This window comes from Peromyscus maniculatus, chromosome 7 (assembly GCF_049852395.1).
Source record: "Peromyscus maniculatus bairdii isolate BWxNUB_F1_BW_parent chromosome 7, HU_Pman_BW_mat_3.1, whole genome shotgun sequence".
Classification (NCBI taxonomy): Eukaryota; Metazoa; Chordata; class Mammalia; order Rodentia; family Cricetidae; genus Peromyscus; species Peromyscus maniculatus.
In genome coordinates, this window is record NC_134858.1 from 93,752,519 (window position 1) to 93,771,866 (window position 19,348).

Here is a 19,348-nt window from a genome sequence, read left to right on the forward strand (position 1 = left end):
TATGAGCTCCCAGTACAACTTGAGGGCTGGGCCATAGCTCAGTGGTAGGGTAATTACCTAAACCCTATTTGGATGCCCAGCACCAGAAAAATAAGAGAGCAGTAGCAAACCCCACCTTTAAATAGGATGTGAATTCTTTTCATAATCTCTCTGACTCAACTGCAGTATGTGTCATAATGGATCTCAGAAGAAACCAGGTTGGGAGTTTGTAAGGATTTTAAAGCTGATTAAATGTAAATTGGGGGTGGCAAGATAGTTCATTGGCTAAAGATGTTTGTCACCAAGACAGACTGACCTTAGCTCCTTCTGGGACCCACAGGGTGCATGGAGAGAACTTACTCTTGACAGTTATCATCTAACTTTTCCACACTTGTGCTCTCCTCCAAAAAAAGGGGGGGGGGAGAAAATTTAAAAATTTAAAAATACTTGCTTTTTAATACTTTACTCTTTTCCATTTCAACCTGTGATACAGGATTCTAAATGCCCATAGATGATTAAATGAAGGCTAATGAACCCTTAAAAATGTTTTGCAAAATCATTTGTATTTACATATTTTTGAGAGGTCATTCATAGTTCCAGAGACAAAGTTACTTGACTAACTTTTTGTGTGTCCTTTTGAGACAGGGTCTTGCAATATACTCCAGGCTTGCCTTAAAGTGACTATGTAGCCCAGGTTTGCAGGTATATCCTCATACCTTAGCGGGGGAGGGTCCCCCCCCCCCCCCCCCCGTTTGCTAGGATTACAGGCATGTACCCCCACACCTGACCAAGTTTTATTGGTTATTTCTTTTATTGAACTGGTAATTGTATTTTCACAGTGTGTTCTTACTTCAGATATTTCAAGATCCATACAATCCGTTGCTTGCCCTCTTCTCCTTTTCCCTTCCCTCGGCCTTCTAGTCTGCTGCTTTAGCTGAGGAGCTCAGACTGGTCATTTATCCACTAGGTAGCTCAGGCTGGCCATAAACTTACAGCGATCTTCTTGCCTCCGCCTGCTGAATGCTTGCATTAGTTTCTTTCCTCCCTCCTCTCCCCTCCCTTTTTTCCTGAGTCAGGCTCTTACTCTATAGCTCTGGATGTCCTGGAACTCAATATATAGACCAGGCTGGCCTCGAACTCACAGAGATCCACCTACCTCTGCCTCCCGAGTGCTAGAATTAGAGGTACATGCCACTACATCTGGCTGACAAAAACATTTTTCATCATTAAACGTTTCTAAAGAATTTGAAGCTCTTTACAGGACCAGTGACTTACTTATGGGTTATACCGTTCTTTCTGTTTTAATGCGTGTGTGCACATGGGAATGCCGTTGTCTGTGAACAAAGCCCACACATGGAGGTTAGAGGTCAGGTCTTGTTTCTAGGGCTCTCCACCCTGTCTATTTGAGCAGTCTCTTACAGAACCATGAGCTCACTGATTGGCTGACTGGCTAGCTTGCTAGCTGGGTATCCACCTCTTTCTCCTCCCCCTGTCTTCCCCCAGCACTAGTAAGGATACAGATGTGCAGTACTATTCCTGGCTTTACCCTGGTTTTAAAACAGTAGATCTGCTTCACTGGTAGTCCCAGCCTGCTAATTCATAATCTTATAAATTAAACTCTTATTTGTGACAGGGCCTCACACTGTAGCACAGGCTGGCCTAGAACTTACGATGTAGTTCCAGCTGATCTAAACTCTCATTAGTCCTCTTGCCTTAGTCTCGTGAGTGCCAGCGTTACAGTCCTAAGTCATTGTGCCTGGGGTGGAAATCAGAATTTTAATTTCTTTATTAATTAAGAAGGTAAATTCTGGAGCTGGCTTTCCTTGTTTTAAATCCTGCCTGTACGGTGTGTCTCAGTTTCTTCATCTCTAAAATGGGATAGTGTTAGTATCTGTTTCATAGGATTTAAGTTCTATTTTAAGGAAGGGAAGGGAGAGGGCTTTAAAAAGACAGCTGTAAACACCCAAGTATGTGCCAGCATTTCTCAATAGAGGACCAACTAAATTGTTTTGTTCATGCTCTTCTAAGTCTTGATGATGTTTTTGAGATAGAGTCTTGCTCTTCTTTTCAAACTCACTGTTCTTTGAAATCACAGGCACATTCCACCATGTCTGGTTCTGCCACTTTTTCTTTTTTCTCCCCCCCCCCCCCCCCAGACAGGGTTTCTCTGTGTAGCTTTGAAGTCTGTCCTGGAACTCGCTTTGTAGACCAGGCTGGCCTTGAACTCACAGAGATCTGCATGCCTCTGAATCCCGGGTCCAGGGATTCAAGGCATACGCTACCATCACCTGGCTCAGTTTTTCTTTTTAAATTTGATGATGATGATGAGTGTGTGTGTGTGTGTGTGTGTGTGTGTGTGTGTGTGTAGTTATATATGTGCCTGTGTGTAGGCACCTGCAGTAACCAGAAGAGGGCATCAAATCCCCAGGCTGGAGCCGTGAGCCATGCTACTAGACTTACTTGTATTATTATTATTAGCACCCCCAAACCCCCAACCTCTGCCATAGGGTTTCTCTGTGTAACAGCTGTCTGTCCTGGAACTCACTATGTTAACCAGGCTGGCCTCAAACTCACAGAAATCCGCCTTCCTCTGCCTTCTGAGTACTGGGATTAAAGAAGTGTGCTGCCACCAGCCAGCTACTTGTATTATTTGTATTATTTTTTAAAAAATCATGTGTATATGAGTGCATCTGTGTGGAGTGTGTCCATTTGAGTGCAGCTGTCCATGAAAGCCAAAGGTGTCAGATTCCTGGAGCTGGAGTTCCAGGTGGTTGTGAGCTGCTCTCCATGAGTGTTGGGAATTGAGCTTGGGTCCTCTGCAGGAGTAATAAATGCTGTTGACTGCTGAGCCTCGCTCAATCCCAAGCAGATTTCTTTGTAACAAAATGTTTAAGGCTTATTATTCTCTTGCTACATTACCGGTTTGACTTATTAGAAATTAAATCGGTGTAAGCCAAAAGTAAAGAGGATATTATGAAATGACAAGACCTAAAAACTGTTGCAAGAGTGCTGGCCAGATGGTTCAGGGAAAGGCTTCTGCTGTGCAGGCTTGATGACAGACGTTCAGTGCCAGTTCCAGGTGAAGGGGAAAGAGAACTGATTCCATAAAATTGTCCTCTAACTTCCACACCAGTGCTGGGGCATGTGTGCCAGCCCCCCTCCAAACAAATAAGATACATTTTATAAATTTAAAAGGAATTAAAAAAAGAAAAAAAAACTAAATATATTTCAAAGGGAATATAAAAATGCAATAGCAGTTACAATAGCCATCTCTGTTATTAGCCTCAGTACTTAATAAAGATGCTGTGGCTAATGTTGCTGTTATGAACATAATGAGGTATGGGTATGCCTGGTTAATTAAATATATAACCATGAAAATAGTGTGTTTAAAAATGAGAGGTAATATATACCTCTATTTGAAAGTAGAAAATATTACACAAAACGTTTTTTTTCTCTCCTCTACTTTACTCTAGGTTTGTACTGAAGTAAGCACCATGACAAACTGCTGAACAGAGAGCCCTGATAGACTGTCTGGGTATGTATGTGTTTGTGTCTCTATCTATATACTTAGGTAAATATACATATAAACATATACATATGTAATTTCACTGTACAAAGAAAGAATTTGAAGCTTGTTTTTTTGTTTGTTTTTGAGATGGGGTTTCTCTGTGTAGCTTTGAAGCCTGTCCTGGATCTCGCTCTGTAGCCCAGACTGGCCTTGAACTCACAGAGATCTGCCTACCTCTACCTCCTGAGTGCTGGGATTAAAGGAATATGCCACCACCATCCGGCCTTAAATCTTGTTTTAACTCAGATTGTTCTCGAGTGAAAACAAAGAACTATTACTTTCACTTACACAGAACATTTTCTGAGTTTTTTGGTTTGTATGTGTTCATGTGTATATGCCCATGCAGGTGCATGTGTGTGCACACATGAATGTGGAGGTCAGAGGTGAATGTCAGGTGTCTTCCTCAGTCATTTTTTACTTTAGTTTTTGAGAGTCTCTCTTTGAACCTGGAGCTCACTGACTTGACTGGACTTAGCATCTGCCAGCCCCAGGGATCTTCCTCTGGCCTCCTTCCGGATGCTGGGGGACAGGCACAGCCACTGCACCTGTCTTTTCTCTGTTGGTGCGGTGGATCTGACCAACACTCAGCCCCGTGTTGGCGTGGTGAGCACTTACCAGCTGAGCCATCTCCTAGCCTTCTTTATTTTTTGAGACAGAATTTCCCTGTAGCCCTGGCTGGCCTCAAACTCCGAGATCCACCTGCCTCTGCCTCCCAAGTGGTAGGATTAAAGGTCTGCGCCACCGCTCTGCCTGGCCAGCCTTCATTTTTTAACTTTGGTTACAGGAAGGATAGGGGAATTGTTGGTTTGACATCTAGTTATTAGGATTCCTGCAGTAGTAGGCATACAGAATAATGCTTTTTTCTTCTTGTTCCTGTTTTATGGGTAGCCACTTGGATGAATTTAAAATCAACCTGTATCTGTTTTGAATAACCAGTCTGTTTTTAGCGAAGTATTTATGTCTAAAATTAGAAGCCTTCTTTCTCTTTTCCTTTCTTCCTTTCTTTTTCTTTTTCTCTCTTTTTTTCTTTTGAGATAGGGTCTCACTGTGTAGCCCAGGCTGGCCTCAGACTCACAGAGCTCTGCCCACCTCTTCCTCCTGAGTGCTGGGATTGCAGGTGTGAGTCCCCGTGCCCAGCTCCAGTCTGTGCTCTGTAGTTCACACGGTCTTAGTTACCTTTCTCACTGTTGTGATGAGATTGCATGTATGTGTTTGTTTGTTTGTTTGTTTGTTTGTTTATTTATTTATTTATTTTCGAGGCAGGGTTTCTCTGTGTAGCTTGGCGCCTTTCCTGGAACTCGCTTTGGAGACCAGGCTGGCCTTGAACTCAAAGAGATCCACCTGCCTCTGCCTCCCGAGTGCTGGGATTAAAGGAGTGCACCACCACCGCCCGGCCTTGATTTTTATTTTTAAAAGGATGAATTTCGTTCTTATTTATGCGTATGTATGTGCATGTGTTTCTGCTGTGTGTAGAGGCTGGAGGGGTGTTGGATCTCCTGGAGCTGCAGTTATAGGCAGGTCTGAGCCCCCCAATGTGGGTACCAGGTATTATTTTCCTCTGGAAGAGCAGCAAGCCCCCTTAACCACTGAGGCACTTTCCAGCTCCAGGAAGGGTTTACTTCGACTCCCTATTTGAGGTAAAGTCCATTGTGGTGGGAAGTCATGGCAGCCAGAGCTTGAAGCCGCTGCAGTCATGGAGGAGCGAGGGATGACAGCTAGCAGTCCCATAGCATTCTACTTTTTATACAGGCTGGGGCCCCAGCCCAGGGTGCTGCCCAGTTCTGGTGGGTAACCCAGTCAACCTTATCTAGACAGTTCTTCATAGACCTATCCAGAGCCTTGTCTCTTTAGCATGCTAGATCCTGTCAGTTTGATAGTATTAGCCATCATCTTTACAAATTGTGAATCTCATTTGAGTTGGATAGCTCTCCAATTAGGTACTCTTTAAAAAGATAAGAGATCTACGCTGGGCGTGGTGGTACACGCCTTTGATCCCAGCACTCGGAGGCAGAGGTGGGAGGATCTCTGAGTTTGAACCCATCTTGGTCTACAGAGTGACTTTCAGGAAAGCCAGGGCTACACAGAGAAAGCCTATCTCGGAAAAAAAACAAAAAACCAAAGAGAAATAAACAAATAAAAAGACAGGTGATCTGGTGTCCAAAACGAGGGGTAGCAGGCTAGGCTCACTTTCAAGACTCCCTCGGCCTACTGACCTAGGTTTGCCCTTCTGACTTGTTACAGTAGCATTTGACTGCTTTAAATTGAAAGAATTTTTACATTTTTCTCATACCTTTGCTCCCAGAGGTGAAGCCATTTTAAAAATACTTGAGGTGGCCGGGCGGTGGTGGCGCACGCCTTTAATCCCAGCACTCGGGAGGCAGAGCCAGGCGGATCTCTGTGAGTTCGAGGCCAGCCTGGGCTACCAAGTGAGTCCCAGGAAAGGCGCAAAGCTACACAGAGAAACCCTGTCTCGAAAAAAAAAAAAAAAAAAAAAAAAAAAGGAAAAAAAAATACTTGAGGTGGAGGGCTAGAGAAATGAATGGTTCAGTGGTTAAGAGCACTTACTGTTCTTGGAAAAGACCCAGGTTCAGTTCCCAGCACCAACATGGCAGCTCACAACTGCCTGCAACTCCAGTTCCCTGGGATCTGACACCCTCATCTGGCCTCCAAGGCAAGCACATGGTGCACATACATACATGCGTAAAATAAAGAAAAAGAACTCTTAAAAAATTAATGGGCTGGAGAGATGGTTTAGTGGTTAAAAAGCCCTTGTGCTCTTCCAAGATGAGCAGGGTTCAAGTCCCAGCACCAATACAGTCACTAACAACTCTAGTTAGAGGAGTGGATGTACTCTTTTGGCCTCTGCTGGCACTATACACATGCCGGCAAAATTCCAGTACACATAAAATACTTTCAGGGAAATGTGACATATTTATAAATTGTACATGTAATAATCATACCATCTGATGAAATTTCACTAAGTGTATTGTAGTAGCTCTTTCTAGTCCTGAGCCCCCAGGGTGACTAGGCTGACTTATGGACTGGTAAATGGTTCTTTATTTTTAATTTTTAAAAATTTTGTAACACATGAGTACAGGTGCCAGTGGAGGCCAGAAAAGGGCAATGGGTACCCTGGAACTGGAGCTGATGTGGGTGCTGGGAGTTGAACTCAGGTCCTCTGGAAGAGCAGCAAGTGCTCTTAATCACTGAGCATCTCGTCAGCTCATCCTGGTTGATCTTGATCACCAACTAATTTGGATTAATAAGTGTCTAGGAGGAGCTGGAGTGATGGCTCAGAGGTTGGTTAATAAGAGTGCTCATGCTTTATTGGAGGACCAGAATTAAGACCGCAGCACCCTTATCAGACAGTTCACAAATGTTTGTAATTCCAGCAGCCCCAAGGAATCCAGTGCCTGGCTTCTGACCTCTGTGGGCACGTGCACACATACAGACACACTCACATTGAAAAAGGAAAAAAGCAGTCCTTAGGAAATTAGCAAGGCGCTATTTTTGTTGTGTCTATGAGGGTATTCCTAAGGAGGATTAACTAAGGAAGAGAGACTCTCCCTGAATGTGGTAGCACCGAGGGTATCCCTAAGGAGGACTAACTAAGGAATAGAGACTCTCTCTGAATGTGGTAGCACCGCTTCACAGACTGCGAGCCTAGCTGGAATAAAAGCAGAGCCAGGAAGCCAGCTGCTTCAGGCATGTCTTGCTGTGCTTCCCTGCTGCAGTTTGTTGAAGGGTTCTTTGCATCCCCACCAACCCAGAAGTACAGAACTAGCCTACCATGGACTGAAACTTCTGAGACTGTGAGGCAAGTATGTCTTCTCTCCCTGTTTCTCTCAGGTGTTTATTGTTTTTGTTTTTCAAGACAGCATTTCTCTGTTAGCTTTGGAACCTGTCCTGGAACTTGTTCTGTAGACCAGGCTGGCCTCGATCTCTCAGGTTTTTTGGTCACAGCAACCAGAAAGCTTAGTGCAAATGATAATATAATATTAACATCAGTAGAATATTATTTATAGTTTTGGATTTTTTTTTTTTTTTTTGAGATGGGATTTACTATGCCTTTGACTAACCTGGAACTTGGAAGGTAGACCAGGCTGGCTTTGTATTCACAGAACAACCCCCACCCCCTCATCTCCTGAGTGCTGGGATTAAAGATGTATGCCACCATGCCTGTGTAACACGAATTGCTAAACGGTCTTATTAATAAAAAACATGGAGCCAGATGGGGTGAAAGCTGAAAGATTAGAGGGATAGAACAAGCCAACCACAAGTTCTTACCGCTAGGAAATCTTCAGCCCAAGAAAGTTACTTCCTGTATACTCATTCCTGTATCCTTTTTGTGCTTGCCATCTTACTTCTTCTCTCCACCAAGCTACATCACTTCCTCTTTTTGCCCTGCTCCATCATTTCCTGTCTGTCTGTACAGACCTACAGACCTCTATGGTTAACTAGTGCTGGGATTAAAGGCATGTGCCACCACGCCTGGCTCTGTTCCCAGTGTGGCCTTGGACTCACAGAAATCCCGATGAATTTCTGCCTCCTGAATGCTAGGGTTAAAGGCATGTGCTACCACTGCCTGGCATCTGTGTTTAATATAGTGGCTGGCTTTTTCCTCTGATCCCCAGGCAAGCTTTATTTGTTAGAGCACAAATAAAATAATACCACACACCTGGCTTTTTTTTTTTTTTTTAATTATACTAACTTTTGCATATCTTTTAGTCTATGGCATGCCTTCCTTCCTTTCCTCCTTCTCTCTGGGTTTTTTATTTTGTTTTGTTTTTAATGAGACAGGGTTTCTCTGTGTAGCTCCAGGCTGTTCTCCAACTCAGAGCTAGCTCCACTTGCCTCTGTCCACTGATTAAAGGTGTGTACCACTGCTGGACTGTCTTTTCATTCTCTTGATGATGTCTTTTGCTGTGTGAAATTTTTTTTAGATTGTTGCTTACTTTGGATATGAGTGTTTGCATGCCTGGTGCCCACATAGGCTACAGGAAGTTACAGGTGGTTGGGAGTTGCCATTTGGGTGTTGGGCATTGGACCCAGGTCCTCCGCAATAAGAGCGAATGCTCTTAACCACTGATCCATCTCTCCAGTGCCGCCTCCTCCTTCTCCTCCTTTTTAAATAGAATTTTACTCTAGTTCTGGCTGGCCTCGAACTTGTGGTTATCCTCTTGATTATCTGAGATCTTAGACACAAATGATCATCTCTGTCCTGCCTTCCTTTCTTGTCTTTGTTTCGTTTCGTTTCGTTTCGTTTCTTTCTTTCTTTCTTTCTTTTTTTTTTTTGGTGAGATAGAGTCTTATGCTCTTTTATAGCCCAGGCTGGCCTTAAACTTACTATGTAGCTGAAGGACCTTGAACTCCTGGTCCTTTTCCACCTCCCAAGTGCTGGGATTATAGGCATTTGCTACTGTGCCTAGGAAGCACAATATTACTAAACATACTGTAGACCTTGTTTGAATTTCATTAACTTTCCCACTATTATATATATTTGTTTTTTTGAGATAGGTTCTCTGTGTAGTCCTGGCTTGTTGGTGTCCCTGCAAGTGTCATGGCTGGTAGGGAAATGATCTAAGCTAGGTGAAGAATGAAATTTGGTCAGCATCACTTTAGCAGGTACTGGGCCAAAACTCTCAAGAGTTTGACCTCTCATTTTATTTTCCTTACACATTTAAACAGTAAAACTTTGGCAAAAGATCTCCACGAGACAGTGATCACAGCTAAGCTTCAGAAATGGCTACATCAAAACTTCCTTGCAAATTAGCAAAGCACTTGTGACCTTTACAATAAGAATGAGTTCTATTGACTGATAAACAGTATTCAGTGTAAAGGCTTAGGAAGGAAGGATTTGTAATAAGCATAAAATGGGTTCTATTGATGGAGGATGCAAAGTACATGAGATCACTTTCATAAAGATGGGTCTTATCCACTGAGACAAAGCTAAGGATTAGGGTCTAAACAATGCTCAGGATATTGGGGTATTCGGGTTTAAACTGGCTCCTCATAGAATAACAAAGAATCACCAAGTTGTTAGACAACACCCACTCCAGCCTTCTGGGTGAACAGGCTTTGTTTCTTTCCCTTGAAGAAAATAGGCCTTTGTGCTTAACAATTCTCGATCCTCTAGTGCTTTCTCTGAGCTGCAGCTCCTACACTGGCTGTCCTGGAACTTGATATGTAAATCAGGGAACTCGAGGAGATCTGCCTGCCTCTGCCTCCCGAGTGTTGGTATTAAAAGTGTGCACCACCACTGCCCAGTTTATGATACATATATATTTTAAGATTTTATTTACTTTATGTATGTGAGTGTTTTGCCTGAATGTATGTGTGTATACCATGTTCATGCCTGGCTTTCAAGAATGTCAGAAGCCGGTGTTGGAACTGTAGTTAGAGGATTGTTTGAACCTGGGACCTCTGAAAGAGCAGTCAGTGCTCTTAACTGCTGAGCCATCTCTCCAGCAACCCCCTCTACTTTTTTTTTTTTTTTTTTTTTTTTTTTAAAGATTTATTTATTTATTATGTATACAGAAGAGGGTGCCAGATCTCATTACAGATGGTTGTGAGCCACCATGTGGGTGCTGGGAATTGAACTCAGGACCTCTGGAAGAACAGCCAGTGCTCTTAACCTCTGAGCCATCTCTCCAGCCCCCCCTCTACTTTTTTTATGAATATATATATACATATACATACACATACATACACATACACATACACATACATATACATATATATATATATATATATATATATATATATATATATATATATATATATGTATGTATGTATTTGTAGTGGTTGCCTAACTTTTTAGTGGCATCTGTAATTTGGAACAGTGCTTCCTGTGCCAGTGAAGGTAGAAGGCTCAGCAGGTAGAAGTGTTTGCCACCAAGCACGATGACTTGAGTTTGATCCTTAGGACCCATGTGGTAGAAGGAGAGAACTGATTCCTTGAAAATTGTTCTCTGACTTCTGCATGTGTAAAAAAAAGTTTATAAATTAAAACCTTCAGGGGCTGGAGAGATGGCTCAGTGGTTAAGAGCACTGACTGCTCTTCCAGAGGACCTAGGTTCAACTCCCAGCACCCACATGGCAGCTCACAGCTGTCTGTAACTTCAGATTTGGAGATCTGACACCCTCACACAGACACACATGCAGACAAAACACCAAAGCACATAAAATAAAAATACAGCATTTAAAAAATCATCTTAAAAAAAAAAACCTTCAGTACTTCCTGAATCATGTATGACTTAGAAATTTTAAGTGCTGTTCAAAGATCTACCTTCTTGTTATAGTTGCCCAGGTACATTTCCTTCTGTTGTCTTTTTTTCCTCCCTCTTGCTTTATCTTCTAAAATTAGTATGCCCCCCACAGAACTGATGAATGTTTACATATACTGTATTATACTCAGACCTTTTTTATTTTAGTGGTTTACTTATCTTGAATTTGCTTTGAATTTTGAGTAGTTTCTATTTTCTAGAAGCACATAGTGTCGAAGGTCTCCTGTAATCTAGGCTGGCCTTGAATTCCTGATCTTCCTGCTTCTATCTTCTGAGTCCTGAAATTGCATGTGTGTGTCGCCATACCTGGCTGTTAGAGGGTCTGTATTGAAAGGCAACTTTTTTTTTTTTTGTCATTCAGGCTAGCCTTGAGTTCACTTTGTAGCTGGGACATCCTGGGATTACAGTTGTACACCACCACACTTGGCTTTGAAAATCAGCTATTTGAAAATATGTTTGTTTCCCCTCCATTAAGAAAAGATTTATTTTTTGTTTGTGTATATGTACATGTGTGTGTGTGTGTGTGTGTGTGTGTGTGTGTGTGTGTGTGTTGGTGTGGCCTGTGTGTGCAGTGCCTGAGGAGGGCAGAAGAGGGCGTCACCTCTCCTGGAACTGGAGTTCCAGGTGGGTGTAAGCTACCTGATGTGGGTGCTAGCAGTCAAACGTGGGTGCTAGGAATTGAACCCAGGTCCTCTTGCAAGAGCAGCAAATGCTCTTAAATCACTGAGCCATCTCTCCAGCCCCACCCACATTTTGAAAACTACTTTGATCTTCTGACTTGATACGGTCCTTCCTGAGTACCTTGAGGGTATTAACTTTGTTTCTAGTGTTGTTTCAGATCTTGTGCAGTGTAATTGTCATCCTTTGTAGATAATTTGTTTTTCTCTCTGCCTGCCTGTTTGGTCCAAGGTCACCCAGCTGCCCAATACCAGAGACCAAAGGCAGGGCTTTTGTCATGCTAGGCAATCATTTCACGGGGATCAAAGGCATGCACCACCACCACCGCCCAGCATATCTCAACTATTTTTAAGAACACGATTTAGCCAGGCAGTGGTGGTACCCACCTTTGATCCCAGCACTTGGGAGGCAGAGGTAGGCTGATCTCTGAGTTTGAGGCCAGCCTGGTCTACAAAGTCCCAGATCAGCCAAAGCTATACAGAGAAACCTTGTCCGAAAGGACAAAACAACAGCAACAACAAAATAAATAAACAAACAAAGCATAGTTTGGTGTTTTCAAGTACATTCATGCCTTTGTACAACCACCAGCCACCAGCCATCTCCAGAACTTCTTTTATCTTGCAACATTGAAATTCTGTATCAGCTAAATAGTAGGTCCCTATTTTATTTCCCTCAAGGCTTGGCAGCCACCATTTTATTTTATGAAGTTAGCTTCTCTAGTTACCTCAAGTGAGTCATAATGTGCTTATCTTTTAGTGACTGGTTTATTTCACTTGTGATAATGTCTTTAGGCTTCATCAGTGTTACAGCATATATGAGAATTTCATTCCGTTTTAAAGCTCTTCCTTTTTAATGCACTATAACATTTATATGCTCCAACTTAATTATAGAGTCATCCTTAAGTAGATATTTAGTTTTCTACATCTTGACTATTGTGACTAATGCTACTGTGGACATGAACATATAAATATGTGTTTAAGGCAGGACATAGTGACACATGCCTGTAATCGTAGGACTTGGAGGGCAGAAGCAGGTGGATCACCAAAAGTTCAGAGTCAGTCTAGTCTACAGAGTCAGTTCCAGGCTACCCAGGGCTGCATAGTGAGACCCTGTCCCCAAAACACCTAAAACAAAGACTTGTTCGTGCCTTCACTTTTAGTTCTTTGAGATATATACCCAGATGTGGGATTATCACTGCATCACATGTTTAGTTTGGTGTTTGTTGTTGTTGTTGTTTGTTTGTTTGGTTGGTGTTTCGTAGTGTTGGGAATTGTGTCTGGGTCCTCAAACATAGTAGGTAAACACTACCACTGAGCAATACCTCTAGCTTTGGTAGTTTTTAATTTTTGAGCAACCACCATATTGTTTTCCAATTGCAATTTTATATTTGCAAATATTTGACATTTCCACATTTCCTGTGTGTGTGTGTAGCCTAGAAGTTGACATTAGGTGTCTTTCATTTGCTTTTTTTTTTTTTTAGATTTTCCAGATAGGGTTTCTCTGTATAGTCCTGGCTGTCCTGTCCTGGAACTCACTTTGTAGACCAGGCTGGCCTCAAACTCAGAGATCTGCCTGCCTCTGCCTCCCATGTGCTGGGATTAAAGGTGTGTGCCACCACACCTGGCGACCTTATTTTTTGAGACAAGCTCTCTTCTCTGAACCTGGAGACAGCAGTTTGGCTAGGCTAGCCGGCCAGCAGGCATCAGAGATCAACTGTCTCTGCTCTACCTGTGCTGCATTCCAGGTGATCACTGACCCAGACATCTTGCTGACCCCAGCCAACACTTTTTTGTTGAACAGAAATTACAAGTTTTCATTAAATACAGTCTATCCTTTTGTTTGCTTGGTTTTAAGTTTTTCTAATATAGTCCAGGCTGGCCTTGAACTGACAGTTCTCCTGTCTTAACCTTCTGACAATAACCTGTAAGGTTTTGGGTCCTATGGGATCCCATTGGCCCAACAACTCAAAAAGAGGTAACCTATTCCTAGTACTCGGGGTTTGTATTGGTAGCATGTGGTGTCTTGTAGGAATAATGTTCCTCCATTAGTGTAATTCCATTTTAATACTTTTTATGGGGCTGGAGAGGTGGTTCAGCAGTTAAGAGCACTTGTTCTTGCAGAGGACTTGCTGAGTCCATTTAGTATTTTTTTGATTGACCATTTGGTATTGGATAATCAATTAGGGGAGTTCATCCCTGGGGAAGACTAAGTCTCTTTCTCAGCTCTTAGTAATTTCTTATAGCTCTCCATGGGGGGGTTTATGAGATTTTCTCCATCTACATTGTTATGGCAACTGGTGATGTCATCGTTTGAGTTTTCTTTAAGCAGCCATATTGTTGAGATTCAAAGTACAGCTTCCCTATCAGGTATGGAAGACAGTATCTCACACAGTTGAGCCCTGTTCCTCTGGTTCTTGCAGTCCTGCCTGTTCTATGATGTTCCCTGAGCCTTAGGTGTAGGGGTTATGTTGTAGATGTGTCCATTGAGGATGGGCACCCCAAAGATAGTTGTTTTCTGCATTTTGACCAGAAACGTTTCTGTCAAAATTTCTGCCTGTAAAAAGAAGCTTCTTTGATATGGGACCAGAGGCACTCGGTTTTTTTTTTTTTTTTTTTCCCCGAGACAGGGTTTCTCTGTGTAGTTTTGGTGCCTGTCCTAGATCTCGCTTTGCTCTAACTCACTGATCTGCCTGGCTCTGCCTCCCAAGTGCTGGGATTAAAGGTGTGCGCCACCGCTGCCTGGCTCAGAGGCACTCTTCAAGGTGGGTAATACTAAGATGGAGACAAGTCCTAAGAATGGAGTTAGAGATTATACTAGTTTGGGAAAGTGGCAGTAGTTGGTTCTCTAAGTTCGTTTTCCTTATCAGCCATGGGCAATTGGCTAGGTTTATAGTACTAGGCATAAAGTACCTCCTAGTGGGTGCACTGTAAATCCCATTAGACAGTTGTTGGTTAGTGCCAAAATACAAGTACCACTGTTAATCCTTTGAGATACTTGGCCATGCTGGTCATTGTAATGGTTCATAAGCATCAGTTTTATTTTATTTTGAGACAGAATTTCATGTAGCCCAGGCTGATCTGCCCCTGTTACTTCTATCTCCTGAGTACCAGGGTTATAGTTATGTGCCCCCACATCTAACATGCCTGTGCTGGGGTTTGAACACAGGGTTTCATGTATGTCAGGTAAGCATTCTACCATCTGAGCTACATACTTTGCTCAGGCCCCTTGATTTGATCCCCAGGCCTATTTAAAAAATGCAAAAGTAGAATATTTTCATGTTATTTATTTATATGGTTAAAGAAAGCCAGACAGGTGGCGCATGACTTTAATCCCAGCACTCAGGGAAGCAGAGGCAGTTCTATCTCTGAGTTCTAGAACAGCCAGGGCTATATAGGGAGACCCTGTCTCAGAAAGAAAGAACAAGAGAAACCTGAGGCAAAAACATAAGAAACATGAAGAAGACCAGGTGATGCTTGCCCATGCAGAGATATAAATGAGGTAGGTGGGGACAGGGAGGTAGAGAACAGTGCTGGAAAGCGGCATGTCAAGGTACTTTTTTATCGTTTGACTTCTCCTTTATGCGTACTGATAATAATATAAGTGGTTACAGATAAGAGTTACGTGGTTATGTTTTCTTTGTCCCCATCTGTCTTTTTATCTGGACAGGATCTCATTGTGTAGCTCAGGCTGGCTTTGAACTTGAGTCTCCTAGCTTAGATTCCATAGTTCTGAGGTTACAGGACTGTGCTGCCATACCTGATTCTTATTTGCACGTTTGCATGTTTGTTTGTATATAATGTGTATGCATACAATGTGTGTATGATGTATGTTTGGGTATGTATGTGCTGTGGTGTGTGTGTGTGTAGGTCAGATGACAGCCTCTGGTGTCTTTGTTTTTGCACTTCTTTGTAAGCCAGACTACCTGTCTGAATGAAGTGCTGCTGGAGTTCTTTTATCTCTGCTTCCCATCTCACTGAAGAACCACTGGGATTATAGCCATGTCCTGTTGTGCTTGGCTTTACTTTGGTGGAAAGGATTTAAATTCTGGTCTTCACTGAGCTATCAACCCTAGCCCTTACTTTTTATTTTAAAATGTAGTAAACTCAAGAAATTGTAGACTAGCACAGATAGGTTCCATATATCCATAACTCACCTTCCCTCTTACGATAACATACATGAATTATTACAGTATATTGTCAAAACCAGGAAATCGACTTTGATATAATGCACAACTGTACTGTAGTCTAAATTTCCTTTGTGAAACTGCCAGTCCAAAAATAATGACAGACTAATTATTAATTATGAAACCTTAGCCTTTAGCTTAGGCTTATTCCCAGCTAGCTCTTAAAACTCAAATTAACCTATTTCTATTAATCTGTGTTCTGTCATGTGGCTTTTAGCTCTCTCTCATTCTGTACATCTGTCTCACTGGCATTTCTCCCACAATAGATTTATCTCTAGTGCCTCTCTCTCCCTAGAAGTCCTGCTTATTCTCCTGCCTAGCTATTGGCCATTCAGCTCTTTATTAAACCAATCAGAAGGCACCTTAGCAAAGACGCATCTTCACAGTGTACAAAAATAGTATCCCACAACACTGTACTATGAATTTTACAGGTTTTGCATATTCTTTATGATTTTATATATAATTTCATGGCATATTATCACATGCAGATTTGTATACTCATCATCATACTCTAGCTATAAAACTGTCCTTGCAAAAAGAGCTAGTGCTATTGATAGACAGTAGGTTCAACTAGGAAAAAAATTGCAGTAGGCTATCACTTACAAATGCTAAAAGCAATAAAGATGCATCTACATGCTTCTATATTTTCTCTATTTTAAATTTATTTTATTTTATATGCCTAAGTGTTTGTCTGCATACATGTTTGTGCTTCACATGCATGCCTGGTGCCTGTGGAGGCCATCAGATGGGAACAGATTACCTGGAACTGGAGTTACAGATGGTTGCTACAGAGCTGCAGTGTTGCTGCTGGGAATTGAACTCAGGTCCCCTTGAAGAGCAGGCAGTGCTTTTAACTGTTGAACCATCTCTCCAGCCCATGTAATATAAATATATATGTAATTCTCTCTCTCTCCTTCAGTACTGAGAGTCAAGCTCAGGGCCTTGTATATGTCAGGCAAATGCTCTCCCACTGAGCTGCATCTCAGCCCTTTGTTTGCTGAGACAGAGTCTTGCTAAGGACATGGCCAAGGCTGGTCAGATTTGACCTTCTCTTGCCTCACTCTCTCAGGCATTGGGGTTACAGTTGGGTATCATCTTGCCCAGGTGTAAAGCTTTTTTTTTTACATGTTGATATATAGGTGAAAATACATAGAATGAGCTCTCTGCAGGGATATTTACCATACTAACACTGGTTTACAAATGAGATTTGAAGTATTCAGTTAGGGGGATTTTCTTTATCTGTATTAAATTTTTATGAACAGAATGTTTTCAGGTACCTATAATTTAGCCATTTTTTTCAGAATATATGTAATCAAAAACAAAAAAATTAGTGAATGTGTTTACATTACTCATTTAATGGTGAGGATTGTGGCTAAGGCAGAGCAGCAAGGTTTACTTTGTGTTAACTAGATAAGTATACAGGTTTTAATTTTCTCTGTGCTCTTCTGTATATTTGATTTTTTTTTTTTTTTGACAGCAAGCATGTCTGTCATTTTCCTTTATTCGCCTTTTCCAAAAGTGGTTTTTAGGAAGGAAAGAAAAAGGAGCTAGGTATAGTGGCGCACGCCTTTAATCCCAGCACTCAGGAGGCAGAGGCAGGCGGATCTCTGTGAGTTTGAGGCCAGCCTGGGCTACAGAGTGAGTTCCAGGACAGCCAGGGCAACACAGTGAAAAACCCTGTCTCAAAAAAACAAAGAAGACAAAAAAAAAAAAGGAAAGAAAAGAAAAAGAAAAAAGGGTCTATAACTTCCTTGAAACTTGAAAAATCAGTGCCAGCTGTTTGTTAACTTATGATTATTCTAGAGTTTTGTATTCTAGAGCCTGATAGGAGTATGACTTTTTTTTTTTTTTTTTTGGTTTTTCAAGACAGGGTTTCTCTGTGTAGCTTTGTGCCTTTCCTGGATCTCACTCTGTAGACAAGGCTGGCCTTGAACTCACAAAGATACGCCTGCCTCTGCCTCTGGAGTGCTGGGATTAAAGGCGTGCGGCAAGGGTATGACTTTTTAATATACATGGTATACATACTTATCTAGTTAATTTTCTCTAAGTAAAGCAAGTGATATTTTACTTAACTATTTTTTTCCAGATGTTTGGCTGTTTCTTCCTCTTTCTTTTTCTTTTTTAAATTTTGAGACAGGGTCTCTTTATGTAGTTGTCCTGAAACTTCCTCTGTAGACCAGGCTGGCATCGAAGTAACTGAGATCAATCAGCCTACCTCTGCCTCCTGAGTGTTGGTATTAAAGGTATGGTCTTCTATTCTCAGCCAAATGTTTCTTTTAAACTATATAATACTGAATTTATATTTTTAAACATTTACAAGTAACACTAACTTCACTTAATATGATTTTTAAAATCTTAAATTACTTTAAAATGAAACCACTATATCTTCCCCTTTAATTATATCATTAATATATTTTAGTTCTATGTGACTTTGGACAAGTTGTTTATACTCTCAGACTTAATTTTCCTTCTTATAAGATGGAGATATAACTATTCTCTAGAGTTAGTGTGAGGAATTGCTTAGTTTTTAAAATTAAACTTTTTTTTTTTTTCCAAGACAGGGTTCCCCTGTGCAGCTCTGGCTGTCCTGGAACTCACTTTGTAGTCCAGGCTGGCCTTGAACTTAGAGATCTACCTGCGTTTGCCACCCAAGTGCTGGGATCAAAGGCGTGCACCACGACCACCCAACTGAAATTAATTTTGTTTTTTATAATTTTTAACTTTTTGCCAGCATACATTATACAAAGTGGTGGGTTTCATTGAGGCAGTTTGTACGTGTACATACTGTACCTTGATTATATCATGCTATTCATCACCTTCTCCTCTTCCCCTCCACCCTCCTTAATAGTTCCACTTTATTTTTCCCCTTAGGGGACAATTGCTTACTCAACGTTTATGATAATGTGAGTTATAAAATAGTTTTATTATTAGTTGACTCTGGGTCAGATACTCGTCTAAGTACAGAGTCTAAATAAGAGTAATGGCGTTTCTTCTCCTTTTGTGTTAGTTATGGGAGTTTGCCTGCGTTGCCGCATTGGGCACGGCTGTTTGCTGAGTCTAATGTGTTTATCTGTTCTTTCCCTGAAGTTTATGCTCCAACGTAGTCACATGGAAGAGGCTGTCTTTCTTCTTCTTCACTGCAAAATATTTCATTGAGAGCTTTCTGTAGTGCTGGCTTGGTTGCCATTAAATGCCTTAATTTGTTTTTTCTTTGAAATACCTGTTTGAGAGACAACTTGACAGAGTATAGCACTCTTCTTCCACAGTAATTTACTTTCAGAGCTTGACATGTTTCATTCCATGCTCTTCTGGCTTTATGGGTATTGATGAAAAGTCTAGGGTAATTCTGATATTTCTTTCTTGTGTGTGAGTTGATAAGTGGTCCAGGTAGAACACTCCCCCCCCCCCCCCCAACCTTCAGGGTTTCACTATATAGCTCTGACTGGCTGGATTAGAGTTCACATGACCTTAGACTCACAGAGATCTGCTTCCTAAGTGCTAAAGGGCATCTGCCACTATGCCCAGCTCTATTAGGTTGACAGGATTTGGAAATGTGATTTTGTTCTAAATATAGTCAATTTTATTTAATATTGCTTGTAAGCTTTTATTATCATTAGTTAAGAATATTGATACTCTGTTAAAAGTATATGTATT

At 41.6% G+C, this 19,348-nt stretch overlaps 1 protein-coding gene across 25 annotated transcripts in view; it reads left to right on the plus strand.

Moving 5' to 3' along the window:
• Positions 1–19,348, plus strand: part of Tfdp2 (transcription factor Dp-2) — a 128,904-nt gene that overhangs the window by 1,848 nt on the left and 107,708 nt on the right. For all 25 annotated transcript variants that reach the window (XM_015994092.3, XM_015994090.3, XM_076576855.1 and 22 more), the window contains exon 2: positions 3,453–3,514. The gene's annotated coding sequence lies outside the window, so the exon portion shown is untranslated. The remainder of the gene's footprint in view (positions 1–3,452; positions 3,515–19,348) is intronic.